We start from the raw sequence: 12,533 nt of genomic DNA, 5'->3' as shown, positions 1-12,533 counted from the left end.
CTCTGTCTGCGCTTCGTGTCTGGGGCTGCAACATGCCCAGGACGCGTTGGCGTCACCGGCGAGCTGCGAGCACTGTGCACGGCTCTCCCTTAAGTCTCGTCGGCGCAGGCTAGCACGCCAAGCTAACCTGTCGGAGGTTGATCCTATGATGGGGGTAGCCAATCCCCCGCCACCGGAGCTTCCTGGTACTGATGAGAGAGAGCCCACTTTGGCTGGAGCCAGTTGGGGTGATCAGCTCGACGCTGTCGCGCCACTGACTGAGCCAGAGGAAGACGAGGCCGCACTTCCAGGTTTCAGTACTCTTGCTAATGCCGAGTCTGAATCTGAAATGGAGTCCATCAGTCTCGGGTCTGACGACGACGAGCTGGACTGCGGGCCTTATGCCATCCAGTCGGTTGCAAAGCCCTCGCTGACGGATGACACCAGCCGCTGCGGTTCCCCAAACCCGACGGCAACGGACCTGCATGATGTCTGCAGAAGGGCAGCAAAGAAGCTGGGCATCGAGTGGCCAGAAACCCTCACCGAAACTACCACATCTCGATATGAGGGGAAGCGGCTTCCGAGAGCCAAATCCTCCGGCAGACAGCTGTTGCCGGTCTTTCCCGAGTGCCTCAAGGAAGCGACCCGGTCTTGGAGCAATCCTCTCACCGCCAAGAACCCCGCCCTGGGAGGGTCGGCGCTGGACTGGACGGGCATGGGGGCCGGCGGTTTTTCACATCTGCCTCCCGTAGAACCTCTGCTGGCATCTCACCTGCACCCATCGCAGAAGTCAGCCATGACAGCGGCAGGACCCACCCTTCCCTTCAAAGCTGACTCTTTTCAGTCCACTCTGAATGAGAAAAGCTACAAGGCGGTGGCTGCATCTGTTAAAGCCTTAAACGCTTCGTCTCTTCTCCTCGCTTACCAAGCGGAATTACAGGAGCAGATGACTGGCACACCGATGGCCGATTTGTGGGACGAGTTGTCAGACCTATGCCTGCGTCCCCACAGAAGTGCTGTCCAAGCATCCGGGAGAGCCATGGCCCTGATGGTCACTCAGGAGAGAGCTAGATGGCTGAACCTCTCTAGCCTGTCTCAGAGGGAAAAGAACCAGCTCCTCGACACCCCCGTGGACCCGAAGAGCTTATTCAGACCCACTGTGGCAGCCATGCAAAAACGCTGTGAGGAAAAGAAGAGGGAAGGTGAAGCGCTAAAGCTGTGTCTGCCCAGGAAAGCGCAGCCTCCTCCCCGTGTGCCGTTCGCTCAAGTGGCGGCTCGACTGGCCTACCGCATCCCCAAACGCCAGCCGCAGTCAGCGGACCGTGGGAAACAAACCGAGCTCAAAGGTGCTTGGGGAAGGAAGCCATTCGCTCCCCCGACAACGCCGAGGAACCAAGCGACCCCTTCCGCTACTGTGAGCGCAAAGAAAAAGAGGCGCGCTACCTAGGGAGCCGTCTTCGGGGTGGGAGAGCAGGATCTGCCAGACACCTGCACCCCCCCTACCAGGACACGTCCTGTCCCAGTTCGAGTTCAGAACGCCACGTTCAAGGCAACTCAAACGGCCTGCAGAGCCGATGTTGGAGCTCATCGTTCAGAGCCGATCGAAGCGGAGGAGGATCAAAGCCACCGAGAGCTCAGTGGAGCCGCAGCTGTGGCCAGAAAGCACACACCAGTGCACAAACACATGCCAGTGTCTAAAAACACGACCTTCCCCCTTCAGAACATGTCCAATAAAGTTGTTTTCTGGCACGCATCCAGGCCTGGAGCCGAGGGCGCAGCCACAACAAACAAACATGAAAAATATGTTAAAAATAACACAAGGACAGGACATGGCCATGCAGCTGCACATGAGGCCACAAGGGGGAGCTCTCGCTCCAGCTTTGGAACAGCGGCAGGCTGGAGCTCCAGCTCCACCCTTGCCACAGCTGCACATGAGGCCTCAAGGGGGAGCTCTCACCCTACCTCTAACACAGCAGACTGTTTTTTCTGTGGAAGAAGCAGACCTGGGACGAGCGCAGCTGGCAGTTGTAGCGGAACAGCAGATCCCTCAGCCGGTGTTGCGCAGTGTTTACACGGAAGCACCTTTAGGTCCACTGGCAAACAACACTCAGCTGTGGCGAGAGTGTGGAGCGTCAGATTGGGTGATAAAGACTGTATCCAAGGGATACAGGCTCCAATTTGTGACAGCCCCACCCCGTTTCAAGGGCATAGTACAGTCATACGCCCGGGGAGAGTCAGCTCGCGTCCTGCAAGAGGAAATAATTTCCCTGCAGCACAAAAGAGCTGTCCGGCTGGTACCGCAGGAGCAAAGCAGAGACGGGTTTTACTCCAGATACTTTCTCGTGCCGAAAAGGGGCGGGGGTCTGCGACCGATATTGGATCTGCGGGCTCTGAACACATATCTGAGACGGTATTCGTTCAGGATGCTAACACACGCAGCTCTGATAAAGTTTGCGCGTCAAGGAGACTGGTTTGTCTCCATAGACTTGAAAGACGCATATTTCCATATCCCTATATACCCCCCTCACAGAAAATACCTCAGATTTGCGATTCAGGGAGAGATATACGAGTACCTGGTACTTCCTTTTGGCCTCTCACTGAGCCCACGTGTGTTCGTGAAATGCACCGAGGCAGCCATCGCGCCTCTGAGGGAAAGGGGGATGCGTCTGGCGACGTATATAGACGATTGGCTGATTGCAGCTCAGTCTTTAGAGGAGCTCAGGACGCATGCAGAGATGCTTACTTTACATCTGACAGCCCTGGGATTCACAATAAACTGGGAAAAGAGCATTTTAACCCCAGTACAAACAATCACATTCATTGGCCTGTCCCTGAATTCAGTCGAGTTCAGAGCGCGGCGCCTCTCAGCGGAACGAGTAAAAGCCTTTCAGGCTTGTCTGGCACTCTTTCGCAGAGGCACACAGGTGAAATTCAGGTTATGCCTCAGACTGTTCGGTCTGATGGCGTCTGCGCTGGCGGTCATCACACTCGGCCATCTACACATGCGCCCGTTTCAAAGGTGGGTGGCGTCACTCAGCTTGAGCCCCACACGCCATGCTCACCGCAGCGTCCTGGTTTCTCTCATATGCGCACGTGCGCTGAGCCCGTGGAAGCGTCCCGGTTTTCTCAACACCGGCGTTACCATGGGAACCATCCTGACGAGGAAGGTAATTACCACAGATGCCTCGCTGACAGGCTGGGGAGCCACTCACGAGGGGATGATGGTAAACGGCGTTTGGAGTCCACAAACAGACAGCTCACATTAATTGTCTGGAACTCCTGGCCATGATGCTGGCACTGAGACACTTTCTGCCCTTTATCAAAGGGCACCATGTTTTGGTCCGAACGGACAACACAACAGTGGTTGCTTACATCAACAGACAGGGGGGTCTGCGCTCACGTCATTTACACGAGCTGGCATACAGACTGATAATCTGGACCAGCTCACACTTGCTGTCGCTAAGAGCGACTCACGTGCCAGGGGTAATGAACAGAGGCGCGGATCTGCTGTCAAGGGGCAATCCCCGCTACAAAGAGTGGAAACTCCACAGTGAGGTGATGACCCAGATATGGAAGAGGTACGGCCGAGCGGAGGTCGACCTCTTCGCATCAGGGGAAAATGCTCAGTGTCCGATGTTTTTCTCGCTGACAGAGCAACAAGCTCCGCTTGGGCTGGATGCTCTAGCACACAAATGGCCGCCGGCCCTACTGTACGCCTTTCCCCCGCTGGAACTGATCATTCCTACTCTTGCCAGGGAGCGAGAGGGAAAACACTCTGATAGCTCCCCGCTGGCCAGGGAAACATTGGCTAGCGGAGATTTTTCAGATGCTACACGGCGAGCCATGGTGGCTTCCCCTCCGCAGAGATCTCCTGACGCAGGCACGCGGAGAAATATTTCATCCGCATCCAGAGCGCATGGCCCTATGGGCCTGGCCTGTGAGGGGTTAAATCTGGCTGCCAGTGGGCTTCCCCAGAACGTTATTGACACAATTCAAAATGCAAGGGCCGTTTCCACGCGTAACGTGTATGAGGGTAAATGGCAGGCATTCGTGGGTTGGTGCGCAAAACCTATGGTGAGCGTAATGCAAAGCCCTGTGTCGGACGTTTTAACTTTTCTGCAGGCACTGTTGGATAAAGGCTTGGCTTTTTCCACTGTGAAGGTATACCTGGCTGCTATTTCAGCCTGTCACGTTGGCTTTGGTGACAAAACAGTGGGGCAGCACCCCCTGGTGTGTCAATTCATGAAAGGTGCACGACGGCTCCGTCCAGTGTCGAGGAGCCTCACTCCTTCATGGGATTTACCTATGGTACTCGATGCGTTGTCACGTGCACCGTTCGAACCGTTGCAGCAGGTTGAGCTCAAAGTGCTTTCCCTTAAAACGGCCTTATTGATTGCTCTGGTTTCTGCTAAGCGTGTGAGTGACATTCAAGCGCTCTCAGTTAACCCGTCCTGCATGCAGTTTCTGGGTGAGTCAAGGGTTTTACTGAAACCTAATCCTGCCTTTATACCTAAGGTTGCTACGGCTCTGCCATGCCGTGCCCTTGAATTAATGGCTTTCTACCCACCACCATTCTCCTCTCAGGAGCATGAACGACTGCATACGCTCTGCCCAGTACGAGCTCTGCGGTTATATGTGAAAAAACAGCAGATTTTCGTAAATCAGAGCAGCTGTTTGTGTCATGGGCTTCACCACATAAAGGAAAGCCTCTCACAAAGCAACGTCTTTCGCATTGGGTAGTGGGGGCTATTATTATGGCTTATGAGAGCAGAGGCCTTGCACCCCCTGCAGGTCTGCGGGCTCATTCCACTCGTGGTGTGGCATCATCCTGGGCACTGTTCCAGGGTATACCTGTGGAGGAAATATGTGAGGCTGCCAACTAGGCGACCCCTCACACCTTCACTAGGTTCTATAAACTGGATGTCACCAGGCCCACACTGGCTCACACGGTTCTGGGTGTGGGTTCCACATTGCCATGAATGCAAGATGCAATCTGTTGGTCTTCGAGTGAGCTTATCTGGCAATACGGGAGCAGAAATATCCCATAGTGAGATACCGAAACGAATGTTGAAAGAGAACTTTAGGTTAAGGATTTAACCCCGGTTCTCTGAAACATGAGTGAGGTATCTCACCAGATCACCCTCCTTGCAGGGAGCGAGGAAGATGTGTGCTTATTAAACTGAAGATCACCTACGTGACGTCGACTTTTATACTGGGAGGAAGTCCTCCCATGGGAGCGGACGTCACTTCCGCCTGCCAGTCAAGACTGGCGTAATGTAATAGAGCTTCTGGGGGACAGGCGCTGGAGGCGTGTCCCATAGTGAGATACCTCACTCATGTTTCAGAGAACCGGGGTTAAATCCTTAACCTAAAGTTTTCACCCGTTTTTCTTTGTAAAGTAGCTCAGGCTGGGTCAAGATGTTATTCAACAAAGTCCTCCTAAAGTCTAGCCGGTTTTCTTTCAGAACTGACCAGGTCTCACTATGCATCTTAAATCAAATTTAATCTAGCTTCCTGGTCTCTGCCAAAGAAAATTATCCCTAAAGCATTATCCTGCGTTGACCATTATGTTCAGACAGCATGTTCAAGGTTCATTCAGCTTCTCAAGTAGCATTTTGCATGTTGGACAAATGCTAAATTTGGTCTTTGGTCTTTGGAGCATGTTCCTCCACATGTTTGTGCTCCCTACATGTCTTGTGGCAAACTGCAGATGTCAATTGGTTTGGCTTTCTTTCAACAATTTAGCACTCATGCCACTATTCCATAAAGTCCAGGGCCCGTATTCACAAAGATTCTCAGAGCCCTCTCAGAGAGCTCCTAACCTTGCCTCCACCTTATGAACCATTCATTGAATTTACACTGATCTGGAACAGTTCAGCTTGAAATCCCCTTTCAAGGCTTGGTTACTAAATGATGTGTCATCAATTATTTGAAACCCACTTTTTTGTTGGGAAAAAAGTCCGACTTTCCATTTTTTCACATAACGAGGCAAAGATTGCAGTAGAGAAGATAGCTTGAATGCATTTGTCTCTGTGGGTTGTACTGTGGGTATAAAAAGTGTACGTTTCCGCCCACTGACAGCAATGCAGCAGCAGTACCTCTATAGCCTGTTTGTAATTCAGTGCTGACTTAGCCTCAGGCAGTAACTATACAGGCAGGTGGAGAGCCATCTTATTGTTTTTCCATTAACTGGGGTCAGAGAGGGTTAGTGTTGTAGTTGTTTGCCACAGCAGCCTACAACAAATTACAATATGTATAATATGACCAACAGTCTAAGGTCAGCATATAAAGTGACCTCCTTAAATGCAGAATAATCTGAAATGGTGTCTTTTTATAGAAATGGAATAAAAGCATTCTCATCCAACAAAAAACATAAACTTCATTAAAAACAAGTTCTTCTCATAGTTATTTATATTTAAGTCATCCGCACACTGAACCAGTGGAACAGTACCAGTGAGAGTCAATGGAGGGCAGCATGGCCATACAAAGATCTCATTCGCATGCACCAGGATAGAATAAAGCAGTCAAAGCTTCAGATGGGGTTTAAAATAAAATCCAGAGGCTCAATTTCATTCCTTTTCATTAAGTAATTCTTTCTATTAGATGTAGATGAGCGGTGTAGCATTTCATTTACAGAAATGTGAAGAAATTGACATAAGCTTATACCAAATAAGAGGAATAGTCCTTAATATCTTCTGTTGAAAATAAAAGCAATGCTTACTAATTTCTCTCACCAGGGAACTGGATTTATCCGTACTGTGCAAATTAGACTATTTCAGAAGCTGTTTTTACTGTTGCTCTGAGTGGTATTTTTCTTCAAAACAGAGAAATTATATCCTATTATCTTGGTTTTGTTGAAATCAAGATCTTATAAAAATCATTTTATGATCACAAAACTCAAAACCATAGTTACAGGAATAGCTAAAAAAAAATCACTAGAACCATGATACAAGGCCCTGTTAAATCCACCCTATTCCTGTTCTCTCTCTTTGTATGTATAACAAGTAATTTAGCACGTACGGAAATGTGCTTCAAAATTTGAGAGCAGAAGCTGAAAGAATAAATAACTTTTTTTTTTTTTTACAGTAAAAATATTAATTAAAATGTTCAACCCCAGCATTTTTTTTCAAGAGTGCTTCAAGGACATTTCTTTAAGTGGAAGTTAACATACATCATAGGGGCTCTTCTCTGTTCCAGTAAGATAATAGGAACAAAACAGCAGCAGTCTAATCACTTAAGCCAAGTTTTTTTCCCAGTGTTTTAGCTTTAGTTCCACAAAATAACAGAGGCAGGGATCCCAACAACGTTTCATCAGAGTACACAAATGTAATTGATAAGCAAACAAACAAACAAACAAAACATCAGTTTTATTGGATGTTAGAGTTAGAAAGCTGATAAACACAGACAAGTGTAAAATAAGACACAAGGTGAACCAAGTAAGTTTTACTTGCAAGGGTGAGACAGTCCGCTGCCAGAACAGCGACTTCCTTCTCACAAAGGGAGAATCCTTGCACCAGCCTTTTATTTACAACTCACATTCCTACAAGCAAAAAGCGGGAATTGGTTCAGCCAATTCTTACAGAGATTTCAACCTAAAAGTGTAATCATTCCCATATATGGTATAAGCTTGTTACAGTGCTTTGCGAAAGTACTCGTCCCCCTTGAACTGGTCAACCTCTTGCCACATTTCAGGCTTCAAACATAAAGATATCAAATCTAATTTTTTGTGAAGAATCAACAACAAGTGGGACACAATTGTGAAGTGGAATGAAATTTATTGGATATGTCAAACGTTTTTAACAAATAAAAAACTGAAAAGTGGGGCATGCAATATTATTCGGCCCCCTTGCGTTAATACTTTGTGGCGCCACCCTTTGCTGCAATTACAGCTGCAAGTCACTTGGGGTTTGTCTCTATCAGTTTTGCACATTGAGGAACTGAAATTCTTGTCCTTTCTTCCTTGCAAAACAGCTGGAGCTCAGTGAGGTTGGATGGAGAGCGTTCCTAAACAGCAGTCTTCAGCTCTTTCCACAGATTCTCGATTGGATTCAGGTCTGGACTTTGACTTGGCCATTCCAACACCTGGATACGTTTATTTATGAACCATTCCATTGTAGATTTGGCTTTATGTTTTGGATCATTGTCTTGTTGGAAGATAAATCTCCGTCCCAGTCGCAGGTCTCTTGCAGAGTCCAACAGGTTTTCTTCCAGAATGGTCCTGTATTTGGACCCATCCATCTTCCCATCAATTTTGACCATCTTCCCTGTCCCTGTTGACGAAAAGCAGGCCCAAACCATGATTCTGCCACCGCCAATTTTGACAGTGGGGATGTTGTGTTTAGGGTGATGAGCCGTGTTGCTTTTACGCCAAACATATCGTTTTTCATTGTGGCCAAACAGTTCAATTTTGGTTTAATCTGACCAGAGCACCTTCTTCCACATGTTTGGTGTGTCTCCCAGGTGGCTTGTGGCAAATTTTAAACGAGACGTTTTATAGATATCTTTGAGAAATGGCTTTCTTCTTGCCACTCTTCCATAAAGGCCAGATTTGTGCAGTGTACAACTGATTGTTGTCCTATGGACAGACTCTCCCACCTCAGTTGTAGATCTCTGCAGTTCATCCAGAATGATCATGGGCCTCTTGGCTGCATCTCTGATCAGTCTTCTCCTTGTTCTAGATGAGAGTTTAGAGAGACGGCTGGGTCTTGGTAGATTTGCAGTGGTCTGATACTCCTTCCATTTCAATATGATTGCTTGCACAGTGCTCCTTGGGATGTTTAAAGCTTGGGAAATCTTTTTGTATCCAAATCCGGCTTTAAACGTCCTCACTTCTCGGACCTGCCTGGTGTGTTCCTTGGTCTTCATGATGCTCTCTGCGCTTTGAACAGAACCCTGAGACTATCACAGAGCAGGTGCATTTATACGGAGACTTGATTACACACAGGTGGATTCTATTTATCATCATCAGTCATTTGGGACAACATTGGATCATTCAGAGATCCTCACTGAACTTCTGGAGTGAGTTTGCTGCACTGAAAGTAAAGGGGCCGAATAATATTGAACGTCCCACTTTTCAGTTTTGTATTTGTTAAAAAAGTTTGACACATCCAATAAATTTCATTCCACTTCACGATTGTGTCCCACTTGTTGTTTATTCTTCACAAAAAATTTGAATTTTATATCTTTATGTTTGAAGCCTGAAATGTGGCAAGAGGTTGAAAAGTTCAAGGGGGCCGAATACTTTCAATTCAATTCAATTCAATTCAAAAATACTTTATTAATCCCAAAGGGAAATTAAATATTGTTGTAGCTCATTATGAGGGTTTCCTCAAAGAGTCGTTGTAGATGCTGATGGCTGTGGGCAGAAAGGATCTCCTGTAGCGCTCCGTCTTACAGCAGATCTGAAGAATCCTCTGACTGAAGACATTCTGTTGTTGTAGGACAGTCTCATGAAGAGGATGCTCAGGGTTCTCCATAATGTTCTTCATTTTATGAAGAATCCGTCTTTCCACAATGATCTCCAGAGGTTCCAGAGGAGTCCCAAGAACAGAACCAGCCTTCTTTATCAGCTTGTTGAGCTTTTTTAAGTCCCTGGCTCTGATGCTGCTTCCCCAGCAGATGATGGTAGAAGAGATCACACTTTCTACAACAGACTTATAGAAGATATGGAGCATCTTGCTGCAAACACCAAAGGACCTTCTTGTAGATAGCTTCACAGTTGCATCTCCACTCTAGTCTGTTGTCCAGGTGAACATTGAGGTATTTATACTCCACCACCTCCACTTCTTCTCCCATGATAGTAACAGTTTTTGACTTATTCCTGTTTCTCTTAAAATCTACAATCATCTCCTTTGTTTTAGTCACGTTCAAAATGAGACGATTGTTTCCACACCATGCCACAAAGCGGTCCACCACCTTCCTGTACTCAGCTTCTTGTCCATCTCTGATCCACACCACGACTGCAGAATCATCCAAGTATTTCTGCAGATGACAGGAGTCTGTCTTGTACTGGACGTATGAGGTGTACAGAGTGAAAAGGAATGGTGAGAGTACAGTCCCCTGTGGTGCTCCTGACTACCTGGTTAGACTCACAACCCTTCAGTCTCACAAACTGTGGTCTGTTTGTCAGGTAGTCTTTGATCCAGGAGATTGTTGAGGCCTCCACCTGAGTCTTCTGGAGTTTCTGACAAAGCAAATCAGGTTGGATTGTATTAAATGCACTGGAGAAATCAAAGAACATGATCCTCACAGTGCTGCTGGCTTGTCCAGATGACAGTGAGTTTGTTGAAGCAGGTGTATGATGGCATCTTCAACTCCAACTCCACAGCAATAAGCAAACTGAAGGGGTTCCTGATGTTTTACTGTTTGCTTACTCAGGTGGGCCAACAGGAGTCTCTCTAGGACCGTCATGATGTGAGATGTCAGAGCAACAGGTCTATAGTCATTGAGGACTGATGGGTGAGTTTTCTTTGGTACCGGAACAAGACAGGAGGTCTTCCACAACACCGGAACCTTCCTCTGGGCCAGGCTAAGGTTGAAGAGGTGCTGCAGAATCCCACAGAGCTGCTCTGCACAGGCCTTCAGGACTCTAGGGCTGACACCATCTGGACCTGCAGCCTTATTCCGATTCAGTCTCTCCAGTTGCATCTTCACTTGACTTCTTGAGACACACAGGTGGAAGCGGGAAGCAAAGGAAGCATCAGCATCTTCTGATATGGGTGAAGGCAAACATGTAGAAGCAGAAAGGTCCATGGCTGAGGTGGAAGATAAAAAATGTGAGGTGTTACTGGACAGCTGTGGGTCCTGTGGGTCAAAGGAGGGTGGAATATCTGTTTGGCTGTGAGCAGGAGAGGAGGATGCGAAGCTTGTTTCTGAACTGAACCTATTGAAGAATGTTTTCAGTTCATTGACTCTGTCCAGACCTCCATTGGTCTGATCATCCTTCTGCTTGAAGCCTGTGATCTTCTTCATCCCTGTCCACACATCTCTGATATTGTTTTGCTGGAGCTTGCTCTCCAGCTTCTTCTTGTACACCTCCTTGCTGTCTCTTATCTTGACTTTAAGTTGCTTCTGTAAACTCCACAATAATTCTCTGTCTCCCTCTCTGAAGGCTCTTTTTTTCTTGTTAAGCAGGTCCTTCAGGTCACTGGTGATCCCAGGTTTGTTATTGGGGAAGCATATCACGGTTCTGGTGGGGATGATGTTATCCACACAGAAGTTTATATAGTCGGTTACACACTCAGTCATGGCATTGATGTCCTCTCCATATGGCTGGCAAGGCACTGTATGTCCAGGGAGTGATCCACTCCAGACCGCATTCTTTAACCTTCCACAAACCCTTTTTCACACTAAAAAGCAATCATAAGAATCATCTTAACTATAGTAGAACTTCAGACATAAACATGATTTAAACTGAACAATGATAACTTATATACATTTTTCCAACATAGGACAACATCCATGTATAAATATTTACCCCTAAGGTTTTTTCTGCTTTTGCTTCTTTTGTTACCCCTAAATGTTTCAAATCATCAGACAACTTTTAAACTCGGACAAAGATGACAAGAATCAAAGCTTAAATCATTTTTCAAACCATGATATTAATTATAAAGGTAAAAAAATTAATCAAACCAACGTTGCATCCTATGTAAAAAAGTAACTGGCCCACCCCCCTTAAATCAAGAATTAACAGTGATTAACCACATTTATGTGATTTAATTTCACTTGCCACACCCAGGCTTGTGTACTTCTAGACCTGTAGAAAATCACTTATACTGAACATTTGTTTAACGTCTGGCAACATGAAGTAGGCTAAAAGATTTAGAAAACAACACATCTAAAGAAATAAGCAGAAAGAGCAGCCATTCACATCTCTCAGTCGGGAAAGAGTTACAAAGCCATTTCTAAGGATGTGCAAGTCAACCTATGAATGGCTGAAAAATAGTAAATGGAGGTGTTGGACTGGCCTTGTAAAAAGTCAAAACTTGCAGAAAATCAGATTGAGCTATGGTGCCTTGACCTTACAAAGGCTTGTCATGCTTTAAAATCGCCCAATGTTGCTTAATTACAACAATTGTGCATAGAAAAGTGGCCACAAGTTCCTCCACAGTGACTCAAGACTCGCTGACAGTGCATGCATGCTAGCAGATGATATCAAAAATGGCACAACTGGTTATTACGTTCAGGGGCCTGCACTTTTTCATATATGGCCAGGGTGGTTGGATAACTCTTTTCCATTAAGAAATGACATTAGGGCTGCACGGTGGCGCAGTGGTTGGTGCTGTTGCCCTGCAGCAAGAAGGTCCTGGGTTTGACTCCTGGCCAGAGGTCTTTCTGCATATACTTTGCATGTTCTCCCCATGCACGTGTGGGTTCTTTTCGGGTACTCCTAGTCCAAACACATGACTAGGTTAATTGGTCTGTCTCAATTGCCCTTAGGTGTGAATGGGTGTATTCATGGTTGTTTGTCCTGTGTGTTTCTGTGTTGATCTGCAATGGACAGTGTACCCCACGTCTCTGCTGGACTGCTGGAGAAGGGCACCAACTCCCCTGCG

At 46.9% G+C, this 12,533-nt stretch overlaps 1 pseudogene; it reads left to right on the top strand.

Moving 5' to 3' along the window:
- Positions 1-1,553: 1,553 nt before the first annotated feature.
- Positions 1,554-4,133, top strand: LOC124869801 (annotated as a pseudogene).
- The last annotated feature ends 8,400 nt before the right edge of the window (positions 4,134-12,533 follow it).

Source organism: Girardinichthys multiradiatus, chromosome 6 (assembly GCF_021462225.1).
Source record: "Girardinichthys multiradiatus isolate DD_20200921_A chromosome 6, DD_fGirMul_XY1, whole genome shotgun sequence".
NCBI lineage: Eukaryota > Metazoa > Chordata > Actinopteri > Cyprinodontiformes > Goodeidae > Girardinichthys > Girardinichthys multiradiatus.
The sequence above is the reverse complement of the archived record's forward strand: the minus strand, read 5'-3'. Positions and strand labels throughout refer to the sequence as shown.